This window comes from Protopterus annectens, chromosome 3.part1 (assembly GCF_019279795.1).
Source record: "Protopterus annectens isolate FY-2018-M chromosome 3.part1, PAN1.0, whole genome shotgun sequence".
In the NCBI taxonomy this organism is placed as follows: Eukaryota; Metazoa; Chordata; order Ceratodontiformes; family Protopteridae; genus Protopterus; species Protopterus annectens.
The window spans coordinates 900,575,223-900,599,770 of NC_056732.1; positions in this window are offsets into that span (position 1 = coordinate 900,575,223).

Sequence of the window (24,548 nt, forward strand, 5' to 3'; positions counted from 1 at the left end):
GTCGGCATGCTGTAATTGCATATATTTTGCATCTTCGGTTAACAGTGGATCTTGGGAACTTTTTGTGCACTTATTACCCATATTGTTCTGACTGTTAAAAAATGTTATGTAACCCTTCGTATTTTCATGTGGTACCATGATTTTTCTGTTTCACAGTTTATCTAGAATAACTGTCTTACCTATTCTGTTTCCCTGATCTATGACGAGACTGCAATCTTTCTGTCCCTGACTTGTACAAAACAAATCTCCTAACAGATGATTCAAATCAAGTCCCTGATCTAAAACAGAAAAAAGGTAAATCTCACCTTACCTGAGCCTCCGTGCTTGATCACCAGGTTCGATGGAAAACCGTTAACACGTCCTCCAGTCGCAGATCAGAAAAGTGGCTGGCCTCTATTGAACGGCAATTCAGTCGGAGGTCTTTCAGAGCAGAAGAACCGATGTGGTCTCTTCCCTGTACGGTTTCATGCCACCTGGCCCATCTGACCTGAGGCGAAGTGAGAGTTTCTGGTCCGAAGGACCAATCTGTCAAAGGAAAAACAACTTCAAAAAGATCAACACACGGCAGGTTCAGGTTAAGGCGCTTTAATCTTGCAGCAAGAAGACAAAAACATGCTAATACAGAGTTTGTCTAACTAGAATCAGGAAGTGAAGCTATTCTTATGCATTTCTTACAAGACATTGCCTACTAAGCTGACGTAATAAATCACAAGTTCTTTCAATATTATTTCATAGCAGCTGTTTGTCCATGATTTTCTGCTGGCACATCAAGTTTACAAAAAAGACTTCCTAAGAAAAACAATGTGGCCTTGATGACCATCGGTCAGATACAACTTCTCACTATGCAATGTTGCCATTCAAGGTACTAGTGCTAATTCGAGCACAAAGCAAGTACAGATTATAGTTCATTTCTTCAAGCAGTCTTTGTTCATCTGTATCTGTCTTTTCTGCAGCTGTGCATGTTCCCATAACACGAACAGAGCTGATTGTTCAAGTTCAGTAACATTATAGAAAACAGTATTGTTCTATTCATTATTTTCCTGACCTAGCAGATAATCACCTGCTTCTCAGTAAATTTCCAAAAGGCATAAACATGAATTTTGCTGTGCTAGCAAATACTAGGTCAGAGAGCATCTTGCAATTTCAGAAAGCATACTGCAGTCTGAAAAGCATCTTGTAATTTCATACAAAATTAAGCTGTACATAAAATAGAATGAAATGTGTTAACCCTTTTAGCTTCTAATAAGCACTAAACATATACAGTAATACATATTTTTCTAACACCATCCCTGCTCAGATGTTTGTGTACAGAAACTTACTGTAGGTTATGTGGGTGCTGGGGATTGTGTGGTCATCATTTCTTTTACTTTTCTAACAGACCTCAGAGGTATACAAAGAAGGTTACTTTAGCTCCTGTAGGGGCAGTGTACTGCCCGGTAGCAGCAAAGTAGAATACATTACTGCAATCATTATTTATTTTCACTTTCCTCCCAATCAAACATCAGGCACCTATACAGCTGGTTGCCTTTAGGGGTTAGGATTGAAGAGTAAGTAGGCATGCTATGTATATGTATTTCAGAAGTCACTTGAAATATATGACTGTGGCCATTTGAATCTCTGCTTTCATCCCAATCTAACACCAAAGGGTTGCATACGCAGTGACTGTCTTTTTGCGAGGATTAGGGTAGCAGGCAGTATTCCCGTACATGATCTATGTATCCTCATAACAATTGACTTGTTAATTTATTTTGAACTACTATTTTTGTCAGCTTTGAATTTTAAGCCTTGGATACAACTTGTCTTCATTGAAATTAAAAAATAAGACTGAAATTATTTTTTCTTACTCACGATTTTTGTTTAGGTCACTTTTGGATTAAAAGGTTGGGAAATGCTCTAACTTCTGGGGGTACCGGCTTAATTGAGTTATTTCCTAAATGGTTATTACTGTGCTGTCTTTGTCAAGAAAGTATATTGAAAAGACAGAAAGAAAACTAAAGCTGAACAGCAACATTGAATTTCTTTCCTTAATCATCATTTCTGTTCAAGCCATCATTGGGTAGAAAAAAAAAAAAACTTAAAATGCACTTTAGAGCATATATAAAGTAATGGCTTCTTGAAAAAGCTGAAGATAAAAGGTAAAATGTGAGAAATGGAAGAAAAAAAGTATTGTGCATAAGTGGGAAGCCCAACATGGGGGGAACAGAGGGGAAACTCTGGAGGGTGTGGTTTTTTTTTTTGTTTTTTTTTTTGGCAGGGGCTGAAACAGTAAGCAGTGCCTAGGGTTCCATTGCACATTAGTTCTCCCCTGTACATATAGTTGTTGTAATGTATCCTTGTTACACCTAAATGCCAGTAACTGTAAAATGTCCCTTTGTGAGATGGGCCAACATAGTGTGGAATGTATGCCTGTTGCAATAAGATCATTGTAGCTACAGGTCAGTCTGTGTGCACTATTCCTAAAAGCCTGCAGCATGAACTAAAAAGATGGATAGAAGTGGTGGCAGTGACAGGGTGATACGTAGACTGAAAGTGCCCAGGGTCCCCAACCTGACATTTGCTGGGGGCCCCCAAAATGCTTACACCGGCCCTGATCCTTGAGCACCTAAAGTTCACTGAGTATAATCTGTATAGTATTCATTGAGAATAGGGGAGGGGTGTAAATCTTCAAGATCATCATCATCTGCCCCCCTTTTCCATTTTCTACATATAGTCAGGGTGTCATGTCAACTCTCACCATCTCTCTTGACTCAATGCCACTCTCCTGCCTCCAATAGTCATGCCTGACTGTTCCAGGTCTTCTCTCACACAATTCATTCATCTCTTTGCTGGCACCCTCATTTTATCTTGCCTTCTTCCTATCTACCCCAAATCTTCTTCACCAGGCTGTCTCCTGCTTTTCTGCACATGTGCCCCAAAATTAACTTAATCTGTTCTCTTTGACTTCCTCTGCAACTGGAGCTACTTTGACTTCTGCTCTTTTGTCCTCATTTCATCATCTGTTGCATAGTGTGCATTCAACTACCCATCTCAGGCACTTCATCTCTATCACCTCAAGTTTCTTCAACTGTTCTGCCTTTACTGTCCCTGTATTTGTGCCATATAGTAGTACTGGTCACATCACTGTTTTGTACACCTACTTTTGCAGCTTTTTTGGCATTCTTCTGTCATTACCATCTCTGTCACTTTGTGCTACTTGGATGAAGCCACTGTGATTCTAGTTTTGACCTCATCATTCAGACATCCCTTCTCTTTAACCAACCTCCCAGATACTTGAAGCTATTAACTTGTTCCAATATGTTCCCATCTATCTCAATTCTGAGTTTATTCTGATTTCCCCCATTTTTTGTCTTATCTGCACTTAGCTTCATCCCATGTGCAATCAGTTTTGCATTCCATTCCTCTATCCTTTGCTGGAGTTCTGATTCAGAGTCTGCCTGTAATGCCACATCATCAGGATCAGCAATGTTGTTGATCTGTCCCCTCCAACCTGTTTTCCAATGTAGTCCATCACCAGTATGAACAGTTGTGGGTTCAGTGCTGAACCCTGATGCACACCCACTCCCACTGGGAACCCCTTTAGGAGTCTTAACATACTTGACTCATTGGGTCCTTGTACATAGCCTGCACTAATTCATCAAATGTTTCTGGTTCTTCAAATGAATTCAGGACTGCCAAGATCAGCTTTCTTGGGACCTTGTCATATGCTTTCTTCTAGTTTAGGTATACACAGTTGGTCTTTTTCCTCATTTCCAGTTTCTTCTCAACTGTCTGTTTCACTTCTAACATCGGGTTGCTTGTGCTGCATCCTGATCTAAATCTGAACTGCTATCTCCCATCTTACTTTCTACTACTTGACTTATTTATTTGTCAAAGTAAGCATCTTACTAAGTACAGAACATAAAAATGCTAATGTGTAATAATGGCAATCACTGTAGAAGGGTATGTATTGGAAATGGGATTTATATTGAAGTTTATTGGACATTGGATAGCTATAAAAAGGTTAATTGAATAGAAATGGAGTAGGTCGTATCCTTAGGTACGGCAGAGCAGATTTAGAGGCTATAAAGGTAGCACAGATGATATGGTCTGTGGCTGACAGTTTTGAAGAAGGAATTAAAAGAAAATGAGAAGCAGGTTAATAGTTAAAACTGAACTTACAGAGGGAAGTTATTGCAGTCAGAAAACAAAAGTGAAGCATGTTTGATAACAGGTGATACTGCTGAAGGAAACAGCAGTCAGCATGAATAATACAGTGTTACATAATGAGGCAATCCATAAATTATGGGTATAGTGCAATGCAGTCAGAAAGATTATGTTGGTTTATTTGAGGAGATAAAGTAAGGGAAGTGTGCCAAAGTGTAGTGATGGGAGGTTGTAGTTAATGTTAAAGAGTTGCAGTGATTGGCTATTGATGATTGGGAAGAAGGAGAAAGAAATGATAAAATGGGGTAGTTTGGATGGGATAGCGTAGGGTAGGGTAGGGTGTGGGAGCAAAGCATAGCCTAGCTGCACTCAGTTGTGTGAGGCAGGTTTCACCACTATTCACAGAATATCAGAAAATTATCACTAACCTTCAATGATTGAGCTTGAGCCTTGTGATTGTGTAAGTACTTCTTACATCTTTTCATAATATAACAGAAGAGGTGAAATATTACACAATAACAGTACAGGGCTGCTCGCTTTAGCTGATATGCTAGAGATTAGAGGGACTGGAAAGGGAATATCATATACCACATTAGACCAATAACAGACCAGCCTCAGTTGCTTAGGCTAGGGTATCAGTTAATAAATTTTAACATTATTCTTACCTTCAGTCTCTAAAGTAGCTATTGGTCTTGCCTTAGAAACATATTTTCCTCTTGGTCCTTGTTGCTCTATTTTTCAGTTTTCATTAGATTTTAAATAAATAAATCGATCATGACAATAATTGCATTTAGTAATTTGTGAGCATAAAAAGGAACAATATGAACAAGAACAAACAAGAACAACTGTTTATAAATGTGTCTACTAACAATGAAAATTCTCAAAAAAATTCCTATACATTACTATTGATATGAGTATAGCTATTTTTGTTTATTAAGCAGTTCCTTGAAATTTGTCCACATATTATAATAGGAGGTGATTCTAGATTTAATCTAGATCTTGATTTAATGGTAATCATTTCCAGGTGACATACTTCATTTGCAATATTTGTGAATTCTTTGAAAGAGGGTGTTGCTTCATTCTTCCAATTCTTGGTTATAACTTTCCTCACAATTGATAAAATGCACAATAAAACAGGTTATGCTAGAGATTGCCTAGGGGTATTAAAAGAATTAATGACTTCGATAAAAACAAAATTGTCCCCAGATAAAGCCTGTAAGAAAAGATTCATGTTATTCCAATAAGATGTAAGTACAATACAATCAAAGTACATGTGTTGCCAATTTGCTTTAAGTGCCTGTGTACATCTCCAACAAATGTGCTTCTTTTTAAACATGAATTCAATTTTATGAGGTGTGAAGAAAGATCTATGCAAGAATTTCAAAGTACAAAGTTTCCATCTAAGAGAAGAAGTCCGTTATCACTCATAAAAGTAGGAGAACATGTAATTAGAAACTGTCTTGCTTTCTTGTATCTTGTTTATTTTTGCAGAGGCTGCAATGGACAGTCTTCAAAAGTTAACATTGTCCTTGCTTTTCAAAAATTTTTTTTTTTCTTCGTCCTTGTTACCATTTCTTATCACTTGGAAATGGAAGGAAATGCATATCTTCTTAAAATATTCCTTATTAAGTTTTGTTCTCATTTTCTGCTTCTGCATTGTCGACCCTTCACCTATTTACTGATATTTATATATTCCTCTTGTTCACATTCTTTTATATCACATTCCTCCCCCAAGCTGAGATTTTCTTGAAGATTTAGTTTCCCTGCTATAAATATTACTCTTGTGCATTAGTCAAAAAGAATTCCATTCTTATGTTATCTGAAAAGTTGTAACCATTTGTAATTGTGCGTACTGGTTAGGTCTGAGAAGCTATACAGTTTTAAATCTACAAAAATAACATGATGTGTCATTTTAAAAGATTGTTAGGTCTGAGAAGCTATACAGTTTTAAATCTACAAAAAGAACATGATGTGTCATTTTATAAGATTGTTTCCTGGAATTTCCGTGTGATGCCCCTGCACTGGCTCAATAATCAAGGAGCCTCAATCCTCACCATTAGCACCAGTGAGGTACATACACATTGGGAGGATGACAAGTACACACACAGCAAATTACAATTTCCCATAAGAGCACACACAGATTACAGTCAGTCTGGTGCAGATTTCTCCCTCTCTCTCCAGATCTCCAATAAGACTCCCCACTGGCACAGCTATAGGGTTAAGATCTCAGCTGAGCATCAAGCCAAAACCTCTAGCACACTATCTGTCCAGCCAGTGCCTCACGTCCCTGACACACACACACTCTGAGATTTGATTTATATACAAACACACATACACTCCTGGGAAGGGCTGACACAGTTTTACTAGCTATGCCCCATTCTGCCCAGACTAAAATGTAGTTATTACTGCCACCAATCCCTCTTTATCAGCTACTATAAGGCCCTTTGCAAAGGGTGAGCAATCCTACTGTGTGATATTACTATTGTCCAAATGGTAAGTGTCATCAAAAGCCAGGATATTTAACTGTGGCCGTACAGTGTCACCAGATACATATGCAAGTACTCTAAGAGCTTAAATATCTCTAAACAAACCAGCAACAATTAAAAGGTTTAAATATATTTATTAATAAACAATAAAAGAGTAATGCAATACTCATACAACACAGTAACTACAGAGTTCAAAATCATAGGAAATATTTTAAAACAACATTGCAGGACAGTATCAAATAAATGCAGAAAACATGTAAACTAATCTTTACTATATGCCTAACTATATCTAAAATAAATTACTTTTCCCTAGTTACTTACTATTAGAAGGCAGTTGCAGATGAGTGGATGTTCTTGCTAGGTCCAAGACAAGATACAAAATAAGTCTTTCTCTGAGAGAGTTCATAAATTAATAATGAACATTACTGCTGGGTTTGCTCAGATGACATCACTCTTTGTTACCTGACTGCAGTTCCCAGGCTGAACAGATATTATAGAATTTAACACCTCTCTGTCAAAAATACATATCTCTCAGTAGTGTGTGCAGAACTGTGCAGCCGCTAGAAAGTCATAGAGCAAAAAAAACACTTTAAATTTTAAATCTAGCAATTATTTCTGTTTCAAGACAATAGGAAAACCTCTAGCTATAGACTCTAGATATTGTGTCTGCTTGCTGCACTGAAACTGAGATAACATAATTGTAAAACAAGTTCAGCTTATTTTCTTGAAGTTTTGCTAGTTAACCCTGTATGTTCCAGCTTCTACTATTAAAACATACATTTGCATAGGTATATAGTTTATAGACATTTCTGTTCTTTTCCAGCAGGGTACACTGAGTTTACATTCTTGAAGCTCATTACATAACATACAACTCAACAAACACTTCTGCACTAGTAGATTAATTTCCACATAATATATAGTTCTCTTACATTTGTAAGACAAGCATATGAATCATATTAATTTTCACAAATGGCATATGATCATTTACAAAATTCCAGAAAGGTGGGCTGGCAGTGTCACTTTCTCCCCCTCCCTGAAAACTCATACTAGTTTTTAAAGTGTCTCTTGAGAAATGTTGCTTGAGAAGGTGATCCTATCTGGGAGTACAGTAACTCATTCCCTGTCATGACAGCCCATCTGCGTTGGCATTGCTAACTCCACTGTGGTGCTGCACTGTCATATCACATGCTTGCAACTCTAAGCTTCACCTTAGTAACTTGGGATTTTGCTGGCTGGCTTGATGTAGCCATGTTAAGGGACTGTGGTCTGTAACTACAGCAAATTTCCTTCCATACAGATAAGGCTGAAGTTTCTGCAGTGCCCAAACTATGGCTTGGCATTTCTTTTCTACAGCTCCATAGCATCCCTCCCTGGAGTGGAGCCCATGATTGAGATACACCACTGGGTGCTCTTCTCCCTCTGAGGAAAGCTGACTAAGTACAACCACCAACACATGGTTTAAAGCATCCACCTGCACAACAAATTATTTGCTGTAATCTGGACTGGCTAACACAGGGGGTCCTCCCAAAGCTCCTTTAAGGTTCTGGAATGCCGGCTCATATGCCGCAGTCTGCACTACCTTATCTGGGTTGTTTTTCTGGTCAGGTCTGTGAGGGGAGCAGCTATGGTACCATAATTGGTGATGAACTTTCTGTAGTACCCCACTGTTCTTAAGAATGGATTCACCTGCTTTTTGGTAACAGGAGTAGGCCATGTCTAAATGTCTTCCTGATCTTACCACTCCCACTCTATGTCCCAGGTAGGAGAACTCTGCCATACCCACCTAACATTTTCTAGGCTTAATGGTTATCTCTGTCCTTGTAGTCTGCCCAGCACCTCCCTGACATTGTCAAGGCAATCTTGCCAGGAATGGCTGTAGATGGCAATATCATCTAGGTAAGCAAGTACAAAATCTCCTGCTCTTGCTAGGATACAATCTACCAACCTCTGGAAAATTGCTTGGGCATTTTTCATCCCAAAGGGCATTTTCATGAACTCATAGAAGTCAAAAAGAGTCACAAAGGCTGAACTCTCTCTAGCAGTGGAACTCAAGGGTACCTGCCAGTAACCCTTGGTAAGATCAATGATGGTAAGATACTTAGCCCCACCCAGCTGCTCTTGGTTTTTATCTATCCTAGGCATTAGGTAAGCATCTGACTGTGTGACTATTTAATTTACTGTAGTCCACACAGAAACTGGGGCTACTGTCTTTCTTTGGTAACAACACCACTGGGGAGGCCCAGTGACTGCTAGACTCACTGAATCACCACTAGGTCCAACATTTCTGTATCTCCTTCCTCAGAGTTCATTTGAAACAGTCAGGCACCCTATACGGGGCCTGCTTAATAGGCCTTTGAGGTCCTGTATCCACATGGTGCTGCACAAGGTAGGTGCACCCTGGTTTCCTAAATAAAATGCCCCAAACTCTGTCAACACTGCTCGAATTTCTCAAATCTGGGTAAAGGATAGCTGCTAGGACATTGCTATGCCATGTCATACCAGACCTTTTTCTACTGTTGGGCTTCTGCCAGGTTCTTCTGAGCCAAGCCCATGAGTTCCCTGAGCCTTGTTCTGAGGTTTAGGATATATGTCTCAACAGACTCCTTGTGGAAATCACACTCACCCTCCCACTCATCTTGAATCAAATCTAGAGACCCCCTTACCCTATGCTGTACAGCAACTCAAAGGGTGAAAAACTGGATTCCTGGGTAAACTCTCTGTAAGCAAACAACAGATGGGTACAAATGTTTGTACCAGTCCCTCTTAAATGGGTCTGCAAATGCCAGTAGCATCATCTTCAGTGTAGAGTTTAAACTCTCAAGAACAGCATAAATTTGGGAATAGAAGGGTGGTCTTTAGGTGCTTCACCCCGCAGTACTTCCACAGACAAGCCAGCAGGTATGACATGAAATTGGCACATCTGTCAGTCAATATTTCTTTTGGGAAACCTATCCTGCTAAAAATCTCTAACAAAGCATTTGCCACCTTTCTGCCTGAATGGTGGACAGAGCCACTATCTTAGAGTATCTTGTAGCATAATCGACTACTACTAACATATACTTTTTCCCTGCGGAACTTGGGGTACTCAGAGGTGCCATAATATCCATAGCTACCCTCTGAAATGGCTACTCAATCACAGGCAAAGGCATCAAAGGAGATTTCACCTTGCCTCCTGTCTTTCCTACCTTTTGGCACTGCTCACAAGTCCTGCATTACCCTGTTACATCTCTGGAAATTGCAGGCCACTAAAAGTTCTGCACAGTACATCTTTTTGTTTGCTTTATGCCCATATGACCTGCAATGGGAATATCATGGGCTGTGCTAGAAGTGCCAGATGGTAGGCTCTGGGCACTACCAACTGCTGCATTCTCTTACCCTCTAGCCCTCCCTGAGGGGGCCACTCTCTATACAGTACCCTTTGGTGCAGTATGCAGCTTCCCTCTTCCCTTGAGAATCAATTAGCTACTTCCCTCTGGCCTTGTAATGTAGGGTCTGAGAGCTGAGACCGTCTCAACTCTCTCTTTGTAACCCTTCCCAGCTTCCCTTCCACAGGAAGTCTGGCATCCTCTAAGAGTGGTGCTTCACTGTCGGCCTGGGTACTACTACTACTCACATCTGCCCTTGCAGTCACTCTGTCCAAGGGAACATCGGTACCCACAAGCATCTGTGGCTCGCCTTCAGTCTCACTGCTAAAGGGTAGCTCCCGCCCTGAAGTAACCACCTCACCAGTCCTGACTGCAAGTGTGCCGTCTGTCTGTCTGTGTCTTCCCCAGGCTACCAGACCCACATACTTGTCTCTAAGCCTGACTGCATGTAACTGCATGCACACATGGTACTGCAATAGCAAAATCATTCCCTATCAGGACATCAGCAGGGATATCCTCAAATACACCTACTTCCTTGCTTCCTTTGCCATCCTCCCAATCAAGTTGAACCCTAGTCAGAGGTATTTGGAATGGTGTCCCTCTGTAACTATTGCAAGCTTTACAATGGTTGGGTCAGAGGCTGCATTTCTTTTAGCCATGGCCTCTTTCCCATTCACTAAGATAGAATATAACCTCTTGTGGTAGTTTGGTACCCTTGTTGTCAAGAGACAACCTACTGTTGGCATTTTGCCACTCTCACTTACTGTTTCACCCACCTTTTGTTCCCCAACTTGCCTCCTTGGACATCTATATGCTACATGGCCCCATTGGTTGCATTTAAAACATGTAACCCTTGGTCCCAGATATCTACCCGGACTAGTGGCTTCTCCTGCTACAGGTGGACTTTGTTGGGGCAGTCTGGGCTGCCCACCATGAGTTCCCCTAGACCCTTGAATAGCACTGGGTGTTTCTTTCCTGTGCAGTGATGCCCTACTTGCTAATTATAGGTCTCTCTTCTTCCCCAATATATCTATAGCATTGCATGTCTATCAGCTAATCAGATTCTCATGTCCTCAGGCAAAGTGCTAAGGGCTTGTTCCTTCACCAAAAGGACTGCCAGACCTTCAGAACTGGTGACCTGACATCCACTCACCCACCTATGAAAATAAGTGCTTAGTTCAGCAACATATTCGCACACACATTCATCTGCCTTGTGTCTATGTTCACAAAACTTTTTTCTATAAGCTTCAGGTGTTAACTTAAAGCATTCTAAAAGACAGTTCTTTATAACATTATAATTTAAGCAATCAATTTCAGACAGTTTAGAAATTACAGTCGCAGCTTTACCATGGAGTAAGGGGGTCAGGAACCGTACCCAGAACCCTTGGTCAACATTATACTGTTTACATACCCTTTCAAAGATATGAATGAAACTATCAAAATTATCCCCCTGTGTACATTGTGGAAGAAATTTACTGATCTTTGTTGCTTCTTGGGTTTGGTTATTCCCTTCCTTATTACCTCCAAGACTTTGGCAAAGAGTCAGCATCTTTTTTATGTTGCCTATGCCTCTGCTTCTCATCAGTCTCCAGCCGTCACAGTTTCTCATTTTCCTCTGCCTTCAGACATCTCAGTCTCTATGCTGTCTATATTTCCAAATGCTTAGCGAACAGCTCAAGTCTCTTTAACTCCAGATGGCTTTTTAAGTCCTCTGTGGAAAAGTTGAACTGTGTATTTTCTGAGAGTTGTACATCTCCAAGGCCCATCTGATTATCCTCCTGGTTGCTATTCTGTGATGTAGCTGTGAATAAAGCTGCAATCATGTCTGCTTTAGTCTGGTTGGCATGTACCAGTCCTTTAGCCTGGCACATCTCAGCCAACCGGCTCCTTGTCAGCTTGCCATACTCTTCTGCTCATATGTTTTCCTGCTCTCCCTGACTGACTAAGCTAACAAAAAATATAAAAAAATTCTGATATGAACTCTGAATGTTCACTGCATGGCTGATTGAGAGTACAAACACCCTCAGTGACCACTGTACTTAGGGTACAGGAATTCAATATCCACACCACTACAAGCCAATTAATATGTGATGTGGCTAACTCACCTCTGTCAAACAATTACTATGTGATGTGGATATCCCACCACTGCCAAAAAAATAATATGTGATGTCCCTGCACTGGCCCAGTAATCAACGAGCCTCAATCCTCACCACTAGCACCAGTGAGGGATGTATACATTGGGAGGATGACAAGTACACACACAGTAAACTAAAATTTCCCTTAAGTGCACACACATATCTCAGTCAGTCTGGGGCTGGTTTCTCCCTCTCTCTCCAGATCCCCAATAAGACTCCCCACTGGCACAGCTATAGGGTTAAGATCTCATCTAAGTGGTCAAGCCAAAACTTTCAGCACCCTGTCTATCCAACCAGTGTTTCATGTCCCTACCCAAGTAGCTGACACACACACTTTGAGATTTTATTTATATACAAACACACACACACACACACACACACACACACACACACACACACACACACACACACACACACACACACACAGGTTTTCTAGCTATGCCCCCTTCTGCCCAGACTAAAAGGGAGTTATCACTGCCACCAACTAGCTCTTTATCAGCTACTATAAAACCCTTCCCAAAATGTGACCAATCCTACAGTGTGATGTTACTATTATCCAAATGGTGTGTGACCAAGAGACAGGCTATTTAGGAGTGGCCTGTACATTGTCACCAAATATATATGCAAGTGCTCTAAGAGCTTAAATATCTCTAAACAAACCAGCCACAATGAAAAGGTTTAAATATATTTAATAATAAATAATAAAAGACCAATACAATACTCATACAATACAGTAACTATAGAGTTCAGAATCACAGGAAATATTTTAAGACAACATTGCAGGACAGTCTCAAATAAATACAGAAAACATGTAAACTAATCTTTACTATAATCCTAACTATATCTAAAAAAAATACTTTTCCCCTAGTTACTTACTATTAGCAAGGCAGATGCAGATGAGTGGATGCTCTTGCTAGGTGCAAGACAAGATACAAAATGCAAAGTCTTTCTCTGAGACAGTTCATAAATTAATAATCAACATTACTGCTAAGTTAGCTCAGATGACATCACTCTTTGTCATCTGACTTCAGTTCCCAGGCTAAACAGATACTTCACATTTAGCACCTCTGTTCAAAACTACATATCTCTTAAAAGTGTGCTCAGAACTGTGCAGCTGTTAAGAAGTCATAGAGCAATAAAAACACTTTACATTTTAAACCTAGTAATTATTTCTGTTTCAAGACAATAAGAAAACCATTAGCTCTAGCCATTGTCTCTGGTTGCTGCACTGAAACTAAGATAACACAATCGTAAAACAAGTTCAGCTTATTTTCTTCAAGTGTTGCAAGTTAATTCTGTATGTTCCAGCTGCTACTATTAAAACATACATTTGCACAGGTATATAGTTTATATACGTTTCTGTTCTTTTCCAGTAGGGTACACTGTGGTTACATTCTTGAAGCTCAGTACATAACACACAGTTCAAAACACACTTCTGTAACAGTAGTTTAATATCCACATACCATATAGTTTTCTTACATTTTTAAGACAGGCACAAGAATCATATTATTATTTACAAATGACATATGATTATTTACAAAATTCCAGATTGCTGAGCTGGCAGTGTCACAGTGAACAGTAGCTATAGGTTAAGTAAACAACTTAATTCGTTAAGGTCAAAGTAAAACAGCAGCAGTGACAAAGAATCACCTTGAAATATCCCACTTTGGATTTTTTTCACTGGGATAGAAATCTGCCCTTTATGATGACAGTTGAAAAGTTGTTTGCCACTACTTCATTGCTGCTGTATAATACATTAATGCATGGTATAGACAGCTATGTTGATTTAATTTCTTTGTGGTGTGCATTTCTAAATCCATGATGGAAATAGACTCCATTCCTAAGTAGTGGTAAGATTAGAGTTCATAAAACTAGTACTGTTTCAGTCTTTGATGTTAGACATGAGTGGTCTTCTCAGTAACTAAAGTATGCCTAGAATTGCCTACTTTGGCAGTTCAGAATTTGCTTACTGTTGACTTGGTCCAGGTATTGGTAGCAGATTTAATTATGACTAAGTCTTTATTAGTCCTGTTACTTCTTCTCTACTACTATTGGAAATGTCTGGATAAATCTATTCCAAATTGCCCTTGTTTCTTTTGGCAAATCAGGGTATTTTATGCCTTTGTGTCACTCTGTACCTAAGAAATGTACAGTGAATGGGTGTAGCAATATTAATGATCAATGTTATTCTGATTTTCTTGCATCTATTTGGAAGTGTTGGTAATGAGTGCTCACATGTGATATAAACTTCATCATGATCATCATCATCGCCATCAGTCCCCTTTTTCCTATTTTGTATGTGGGGTTTTCGATAAGGGGTTGGGGTATCATGTTAACTGTCACCATCTCTCTCAATTCAGTGCCACACTCCTGCCTTCTTCAACACTCATGCCTGAGTGTCACAGATCTTCTTTCACACACAATCCATCCACCTCTTTGCTGGATGTCTTCATTTCCTCTTAAATTCTTCCTGTCTGTCCCAAATCTTCTTCACCAGACTGCTTTCCTACATGTGTCCAAACCTCCATAAGCTGTTCACATTGATATTTTTTGCAGTTGGAGCTATTTTGGCTTCTGGTTATATGTCTTCATTTCTTTTTCCGTCCCACAATGTGCATCTTACCACCCTTCTCAGGCACTTCATTTCCATCACCTCTGGCCTCATCACCTGTTCTGCCTTTACAGCCTAGGTTTCTGTACCATACATCAGTACTGGTCACATGACTGTCTTGTACACACTACTTTTCAGCTTCTTTGTTATTCTTTTGTCATAGACTGCACCTGAAACTTTATGCCAGTTGGCTGCAGCCCCTCTGATTCTGGCTTTGACCTCTTCATTCAGACTTCCGTTCTCCTCAACCACTCCTCCCAGATACTTGAAGAAATTTACCTGTTCCACTGCCTTCCCTTCTATCTCAATAATCTGCTTCTTCTGATTTCCCCCATTTGCTGTCATTACCACTATCTTATCTGTGCTTAGTTTCATCCCATGTGCTTTCAGTTTTGCATTCCATTCCCATATCCTTTGACGAAGTTCTTGCTCAGATTCTGCTTGTAATGCCACATCGTCTGTGTACAGAAAGTTTGTTGATCTGTCCCCTTCAACCTGTTTGCTAAAGTAGTCCATCACCAGTATGAACAGCAGTGGGCTGAGACCTGAAGCCTGGTGAACAACCACTCCTACAGAGAACCCCTCTCTGAGGCCAAACACTGTTCATACTTGAGTCATTGGGTCCTTGTACATAGCCTGCCCTAATTCTACCAATGTTTCTTGAGACTTTGAACTACTACAGTACTGCCCAGATCAGCTTTCTTGAGACCATGTCATATGCATTCTCCAAGTCTATGAATGCCCAATTGGACTCTTTCCTCCTCTCTAGCATTTGCTCAAGTGTCTGTCTCACTGCAAATATTGAGTCAGTTGTGCTGCATCCTGATCTGAATCTGAACTGCTCATCTTCCATTCTACTACTCTGCATATCCATTTATCAATCACACTCTCCAGAACTTTCATGCAATATGATAGGAGTTTGATGTCTCTGTTCCCATAGCTGTGGATGTCCCCTTTATTCTAGAACACTGGCCAAGCATGCTTATTCTTCAGTCATCTGGGATATGTTTTTCTCTCCACATTGCTATGAATACCCTCAGGAGCCATTTCTCCCCATCTCACCCAGCATCTTTATCATATCGGCTGTGACTTTATCTGAGCTGGCTGCTTTCCCTGACTTCATTTTCTGTACTGCTATTCTTAGTTCTTCTAGGGTGAGCTCCTCTTTTTCTCTCATTGTAGGTTGTTTCTGGGGCAGTACAGCTTCTGTGAGGTTTTCTTCATTCACAAGCTGCTGGAAATACTCCTGCCATCTGCCTTTGATGTCTTGTGTACTGGTGAGGAAGTTGTTGCTGGCATCTCTTATGAACGGTGTCTGTCTTCTTTATCTTTCTGTCTTTGTCTTGCAACCTGATATAGTTTCTTTGTACCAGCTGTGACACTGTCAGCCCAGCTATCTGGAATTTTGTAAATAATCATATACCATTTTTGAATATTGATATGATTTATACAGAACTGTATGTTATGTACTGAGTTTAAAGAATGAAACCACAGTGCACCCTGTTGGAAAAGAACAGAAATGTATATAAACTATGTACATGTGCAAATGTATATTTTAATAGTAGAAGCTGGAACATACATAGGTAAATTGCAAAACTTCAAGAAAATAAGTTGACAGGAGGACAATCAGATTGGCCATGGAGTTGTACAATTCTCAGAAACTGGACAGCTCAACCTTTCTACAGAGGACTTAAACATCCATCTTGAGTTAAAGAAACTTGAGCTGGATGCCAAGTGTTTGAAAATAGAGGCAGCAGAGAGACATATTTCTGGAGGCTGAGGAAAATGAGAAACTGTGATGCCTGGAAGCTAAGGAGACTGAGAGGCAGAGGCAACATAAAAAGGAGATGCTGACTCTTCACCATGGTCATGGAGGTAATGGGGAATGGAGTAACTGAACCCTAGAAGCAACAAAGGTCAGTACATTTCTTCCACAATTTACAGAGGGGGGATAATTTTGATCATGTCATTCATATATTTGAGAGGGTATATAAACAGTATAATGTTGACCAAGGGCTCTGTGTACTGTTCCTGACCCCTTTACTCCTTGGCAAAGCTGCAACTGTTATTCTAAACTGTCTGATACTGATTGTTTAAATTATAATGTTGTAAAGAATTGTCTTTTAGAATGTTTTAGTTAACACCTGAAGTTTATAGAAAAAAGTTTTGTGAGCATAGAAGCAAGGCAGATGAAAGTGTGTGTGTGTCAATATATTGCTGAACTAGGCACTTATTTTCATAGGTGGGTGAGTAGATGTCAGGTCACCACTTCTGAAGGCTGGCAGACCTTTTGGTGAGGGAACAAGCCCTTAGGACTTTGCCTGAGGACATGAGAATCTGATAGACAATGCAGTACTGCGATGATTTGATGAAGAAGGGAGACCTATACCTAGCAATTAGGGCATCACTGCTCAGGAAAGGGAAACCAAGTGCTGCTCATTGGTCTAAGGGAACCCATGGTGGGCAGCCCAGACTGCCCCAACAGAGTCCGCCAGTAGCAGGGGAAGCCACTAGTCCAGGTACACAACCAGGACCAAGAGTTAAATGTTTTAAATGCAACCAGTGGGGCAATGTAGCATATAGATGTCCATGGAGGCAAGGTGGGGAATAAAAGGTGGGAGAACCAGTAAGTCAGAATAACAAAATGCCAACAACAAGTTGTCTTGAGACAACAAGCATACCAAACTACCACAAGAGGCTATATCCTATCTTAGTGAATAAGAAAGAGGCCATGGCTAAGACAGACAGAGCCTCTGACCTAACCATTGTGAAGCCTGCAATGGTTACAGAGGAACATTACTTGATTGGGCAGTCCACTCTAGTAAGAGCTTCATGAGGGGCCCCATTTCAAATAACTTTGGCTAGGGTATACCTTGACTGGGAGGATGGAAAAGGAAGCCAGCAACTAGGTGTGTTTGAGGATATCCCTGAAGATATCCCGATAGGGAATCATTTTGATAATGCAATGCTATGGGTGCATGCAGTTGCATGCAGTTAGGCTTGGAGATAAGCATGTGGTCCGTGTAGCCTGGGGTATACCCAGACAGACCGCACACTTGCAGCCAGGACTGGTGATGTGGTTACTTCAGGAAAGGAGCTATCCTGTAGCAGTGAGACTGAAGGTGAGTGACAGCTTCTTTGTTGGTACTGATGTTCCCTTGGACAGAGTGACTGCAAGGGCAGAGATGAGTAATAGTAGTACCCAGGCTAACAGTGAGACACCGCTGTCAGAGGATACCAGACTTCATGTGAAAGGGGAGCTGGGAAAGGTTACCAAGAGAAAGTTGAGACAGGCTCAGCTCTCAGACGTTACATTACAAGGCCTGAGGGAGGTAGCTAGTGAGGCACCTAATTGTCAAGGGCAAGGGGAATCTGTATACTTGGATAAAGGGTTACTGTACAGAGAGTGGACCCTTGAGGGAGGGTGAGAGTGTGAGAGAATACAGCAGTTGGTAGTGCCAAGATTCTATAGTCTGGCTAGCCATAGCCCAATATATTCCCTTTTGCAGGTCCATATAGGCATAAAACATATGAAGAGACATATTTTGCAGAACTTCTATTGGCCTGGGATTTCCACAGATGTAACAGGGTATTGCAGGACCTGTGAGCAGTGCCGAAAGGAAGGCAATGCAGGAGACAAGGTGAAAGCTCCTTTTATGCCTTTGTCTGTGATTGAGGAGCCATTTCAGAGTATAGATATAGATATTGTGGGGCCTCTGACTATCCCAAGTTCCACAGGGAAAAATGATATCCTAGTGGTCGCAGATTATGCTACCAGATTCCCTGAGGCAGTGGCTTTGTTCTCCATTGAGGCAGAAATGGTGGCAAATGCTTTGTTAGAGATTTTCAGCAGGGTAGGTTTCCCAAAATAAATACTGACTGACAGAGATTCCAATTTCATGTCAGACCTGCTGGCTTGTCTGTGGAAGTACTGTGCGGTTAAGCACCTAAAGACCAGCACCTACCATGCCCAGACTAATGGTCTTATTGGGTGGTTAAACACTGCACTCAAGATGATGCTACGGGCATTTGCAGAACAGTTTGAGAGGGAGTGGGACAAATATTTGTTCTATCTGTTGTTTGCTTACAGAGAGTTGCCCTAGGAATCCACAGGTTTTTCACCTTTTGAGTGGGTGTATGGACATTGGATGAGGGGACCTCTAGATTTGATTTGAGGTGAGTGGAAGGGTGAGTATGAATCCCACAAAGAGTCTATTGAGGCATATGTCCTGAACTTAAGCACAATGCTCAGGTGAACTAATGGGCTTGGCCCAGGAGAACCTGGCAGATGCCCAACAGCAGAGAAAGGTCTGGTATGACAGGAATGCTTGAGCTAGAGAGTATGTTGTAGGGCAGAAGGTAATGGTTCTCATTCCTGTCAGATACAACAGAGACTGATATTTGCCCTATCTGTTGTTTGCTTACAGAGAGTTACCCATGCTTTGAATGGCTGTATAAGCATAGGGTGACGGGATCTCAAGATTTGATTTGAGGTGAGTGGGAGGGTTTGTGTGAATCCCAGATTGAGTCTGTTGAGGCATATGTCCTAAACCTCAGGACAAGGCTCAGGGAACTCATGGGCTTGCCCCAGGAGAAACTGAAAGAAGCCCAACACAGTAGAAAAAGTTATGGTATGACAGGAATGCTCAAGCTAGAGTATGCTGTAGGGCAGCAGGTAATGGTTCTTATTCCTGTCAGATACAACACGCTGCAGGCAGCCTGGGAGGGTCTGTGCAAGATTGTAAGGATGGTCAGTGATGTTATCTACATGGCAGGAGTCAGGGGCAAAAACTGTACCATGTTAATATGATGACACCTTACCATGATAAGGAGGCTCTTGTGCTGAGTATCTGCAGTGGATGGCAGGAGGAGTCTGAGGGGGATCTGGTGACTGATCTACACAGTGAGGCTCGGACTGACACCTCAGTGGAAGGGGTAGCAATGTCCACACAGCTATCCCCTACCCAGGATCGAAAAATCCAAGCAATGTTACAGGAGTTTGCGGGCATGTTCACTGGGAAACCAGGGTGCACCCACCTGGTGCAGCACCATGTGGCTACAGGAACACAAAGGCCTTTAAGCAGGCCACTTATAGGGTGCCTGAGAGAGTCAAACAGAATCTGAGGGAGGTGATACAGTAAATGTTGGAACAAGGGGTAATTCAGGAGTCCATCACTCCCTGTGCCTCTCCAGTGGTGCGGCTACCAAAGAAGGATGGCAGCCCCAGGTTTTGTGTGGACTACAGGGAATTAAATAGTCACACAGAGTCAGATGCTTACCTCATGCCTAGGACAGATGAAGCTCTAGAGCAGCTGAGTGGGGCTAAGTATCTCAACACCATTGTTCTTAAAAAGGGTTACTGGCAGGTGCCCTTGACTCCCAGTGCTAGAGAGAGGTCAATCTTTGTGGATCCTTTTGGCTTGTATGAATTCACAAAGATGCCCTTTGGGAGAAAAAATGCCCCAGCAACTTTCCAGTGGCTGGTAGATCATATCCTAGAAGAAGCAGGAGATTTTACCCTTGCTTACCTAGATGATATTGCCATCTACAGTCATTCCAGGTAAAAGCACCTTCAACAAGTCAGGTAGGTACTGGGCAGACTACAGAGGACAGGGTTGACCATTAAGTTCAGGAAGTGTCAGGTGGGTATGGCAGAGGTCTCCTACCTGGTACATAGAGTGGGGAGTGGTAAGATCAGGCCAGAACTTGCTGAAGAGGAAGCCATTCAGGCATGGCCTGCCCCTGTTACCAAAAAGCAGGTGAGGGCATTCTTAGGGTACTACAGACACTTGTCCCCAATTATAGTACCATAGCTGCTCCCCTCACACACCTGACAAGGAAAAACAGGCCAGATAAGGTAGTGTGGACCCCAGCATGTAAGCATGCATTCCAGAAGTTTAAAGGAGCTTTGGGAGGACACCCTGTATTAGCCAGTCCTAAATTACAGCATAGAATTTGTTGTGCAGGCAGATGCTTCAAACCATGGGGTGGGGGCTGTACTTAGCCAGGTTTTCTCAGAGGGAGTAGAGCACCGGTGGTATACCTCAGCCATTGGTTCCAATCTAGGCAGGAATGTTATGCATCTGTTGAAAAGGACTGCCTAGCCATAGTGTGGGCACTGCAGAAACTTCAGCCAAGCTACTAAGGTGGAGCCTGAGATTACAAGCATATGATATGACAGTGTAGCACCGCAGTGGGATTAGCAATGTCAACACAGATGGGGTCTCAAGACAGGGAATGGGACAAGGTATTCCCAGATAGGCTCAACCATCTCAAGCAACATTTCTCAAGGGTCACTTGAAATACTAGCTTGAGTTTTCTGGGAGGGGAGATGTGTGACACTGCCAGCCAGCTATCTGGAATTTTGTAAATAATCATATGTCATTTGTGAATATTGATATGATTTGTACAGAACTGTATGTTATGTACTTAGCTTCAAGAATGTAACCACAGAAATGTATATAAACTATATACCTGTGCAAATGTATGTTTTAATAGTAGAGGCTGGAACGTATAGAGTCAACTTGCAAAACTTCAAGAAAATAAATTGAAATTAAAAGTATTTTACGATTGTGTTATCTATCAGTTTCAGCTCAGCAGCAGACATAATGTCTAGTTTAGTAGGATTAATTTACTTAGTGTTGACCTCTATCCATCAGAGACATGGGGGCCACACCGGTGGTGCAGTTTCAATTTCCCACCCAGTGATCAAGGTTTCCTTTGAATAGGGTCAGTGATGAACTCTTCCTCCTGTGGCTTGAGGTCTTATTCCATAGTATGCGGATACTTTGAGACACATATTAGTGTTTCCAGGATGTTTTATTTATGTCACAGCAAAGTACAGGTCCTTGGATCTAGTGTTTCTAGTGCTATTTGTTTTGCAGACGTGTACGAGATCCATCAGAGCTGGATCTGAGGATGCCTTATATACCAGGCAAAGATTGCCTGTCAGTAATCTATAGGAGCCTGAGTACAGAGATAGGGCCTTAAGTTGTTCTGTGTAGGACAGAGTATTCATACCCTGGATTCTCATAGTGACGAACCTTTGAGGGCATTCCAGCTGTTGCAAGTGCCTGGTTAGGTACACAACAAAGGGGTCATTGTACTCAATGATGGATCTGATAAGGGCTGAGTAGACTGGTATTATAACTTCCTTGGACCTGGATGCCATACCTTTGCTTATAGGTAGGATGGCATAGAATGATTTACTTACTATGTTGCCTCCATGTTGCTGATACTTAATTACTGGGTCACCGCTTATGGGTGTTTTATTAAGTAATTAGCTTGGATGGTTGATTTTGCAAAGATCACTGTAATGCATTTCTTTGCTCCAGGTTTTAATCCATGGTTTTGGCACCATTCATTTGTTTGTGTTGGACCTATTTGTAGGATGCTGAGTGCTATGGTGGAACCTATGATAGTTCCCAGTTTGCAGTCACCTGTGACCTTTGTGAGCCAGAGGCCCTTGACATTAGCCCTGAGTTCTGAGAAGTTGATGCCAAATAGGAGCAGACCCAACAAAGAACCCCAGGTACTCCACTGGTAACCTGTTTCCTGGTGGAGGTGGCCTCGCCAATCCTGGTTTCTTTGGTTTTATCTGTGATGTGGTGTTTTTATTCCTTTTACTTTGTTTACCAATTTTATATAAAACATTTTTGGTCATCATTCAACTGCTTATTTTGTACTATTCCTTTATATTTATCTGCATATGTTCAAAGTTTTTCTATTTGTGCTGATGCTTTAATTTATTATTGGAAATGGAATATAACAAAATCCTGGTCTGTTTTAATACTGTGCATTGTTTTTACCACATCCATCTTTCTAAGTATTTTTTGATCTGTTACATTTTCTGTATTCTTCTGAAAGTGGTACAACTTGTTTTAATTGCTTTCTAATTTTATTTAATCAGCACTGCCATGGTAGCATTTTACTTGTTCCCTTCCTTTATTTTGTTACTCTACATTTTTGTGGTAGCACTTTGGGTGGTATTCATAGTCCAGCGATGTACAGGTGCACAGCATGCATTCACAAATAGAGGATCTATGTGGATATGCAAATAAGGTCAGTGTAATGCAGTTGTGTTGAACAGAGAAGGACAAAGCAAATTCTGTAATCGTGCCCTGTAAATTGTGTAAAGGTCATGTTTTCATATGTGCAAACTATTTTGCAGTATTATAAATATGATGTCCATTGGCATACAGTGGGTAAGTGTGGCTGAGCACAGTCATGCTTAAAGCATTATAGCAAAGCTGCAGAGTGTGCAGCAGCTAAAAGTATTTTTTATTAAAAATTAAAGGGGTTAAAGTAGTTTCATATAGGGATATCCTGTTGTGGATATTCTGATGGTTTCATTAAAGAATAGAAAGGGGTGATAGTAAAGATTGAAAAAAGGTAGACAAAGAAGAGAACACACAAGGGAAACATCAAGAAGGTTTGAGCTGGAGGAGGTGGGAGAGGATGGGTAGAGGGTTGTGTGGATGGAAATAGGGAAGAGGGTGTAGGAGAAATGGTAAGGGAAGAAGGGCTGAGGAAATCTCATCTGCATACCCAATCCACAGAACCTCAAACACGCTCACTGCCAGATGATGTTGAATTAGATGTCTCCAGTGTTGAGTGGGTAGGGGCCTGTGTTAGCACTGTGGTTGGCACCAACTGGATTAGGGTGTTTTCTACATGCTGAAGAGATGCTTTAACTGTCAGAATGCTCCTCTGTGTTACCTCTTTCAGTAGCTCCTCAAGTAAACTCCGATGCCTCCATTCAATGAGGCTTTTCAGGCTGCTGTGAGAACAGCCTCGGATGGGCAGAGGGTGGTCTCTCCTTAGCCTGACAGGTACATATCTGGAATGCCCCTGAGGGATTTGAACCTGCAGAAATAAAAATGAAATGAGGGAGAATCAAAACAGCAAAGTAAAAAGAAACACAGAAGCAAAATAATAAATACAAGAGAAAAAAGGGGTGGGAAGAGACAGAACAGAACAGAAAAAAAGCACACTAAATCCACACATTACCGTTGCAATGGAAGGTATCAAGTCAATAAACCATTAAGAAAACTAAACTATCTTTATTGAAGTTCAGTTGTGTATGAGAAGTGCTTATGCATACACTTCGGAGTAGTGATTGGGGAAGTGCTTATGTAACTTGGGCAACTATGTAAGAGCAGTACTTACGCATACTTGTGATTATTTGAAATTGTTTTATTTTTCAATTCCATACTTTTCACAAAGGTATTTTACAGTACACAGTTTTCAAACTATTAACTACTAAAATGAATCATGGTCAAAAATGACAAGATAGCACATTTTCTTTACCTTTTCCTGTTTTCCTTTGAATTCCTTTCAGCTGCAAAAGGTGTAACAACAGTTGGTTTCAGGATTAACACTAAAATCATTTTAAAAGCATTGCTGTACTATTGCTTCTGCTACCCTGAATTATGTCTGATAATTTCTGTTATGGTTACTTTAATACATATTTTATGGACACCTGTTACACTTACCAGAAGATTCCACCAGCCTCATGACTCTTCCCTTTTGTTATTGAGTATTATATTAGATTTCTTCCTCAGCTACAAATAACAGAGAGGATAATCTTGTTTACCTGTATTTGACTATATGCAAAAAATACACATCTTTTATTCCTTGTATTCATTTTCATTTATATTTTATCCAATCTTGTCAGATTGAAACTGTTGAACACATACAGGTGTGTTTTATTACAGCTTAGCAGTGAAATATTCTCCTGCATTATGTATGGTAGTGAAGAATTATGGATGTAGGTCTATCTTTTTGTTTTAGAAAATCAATGTATCAC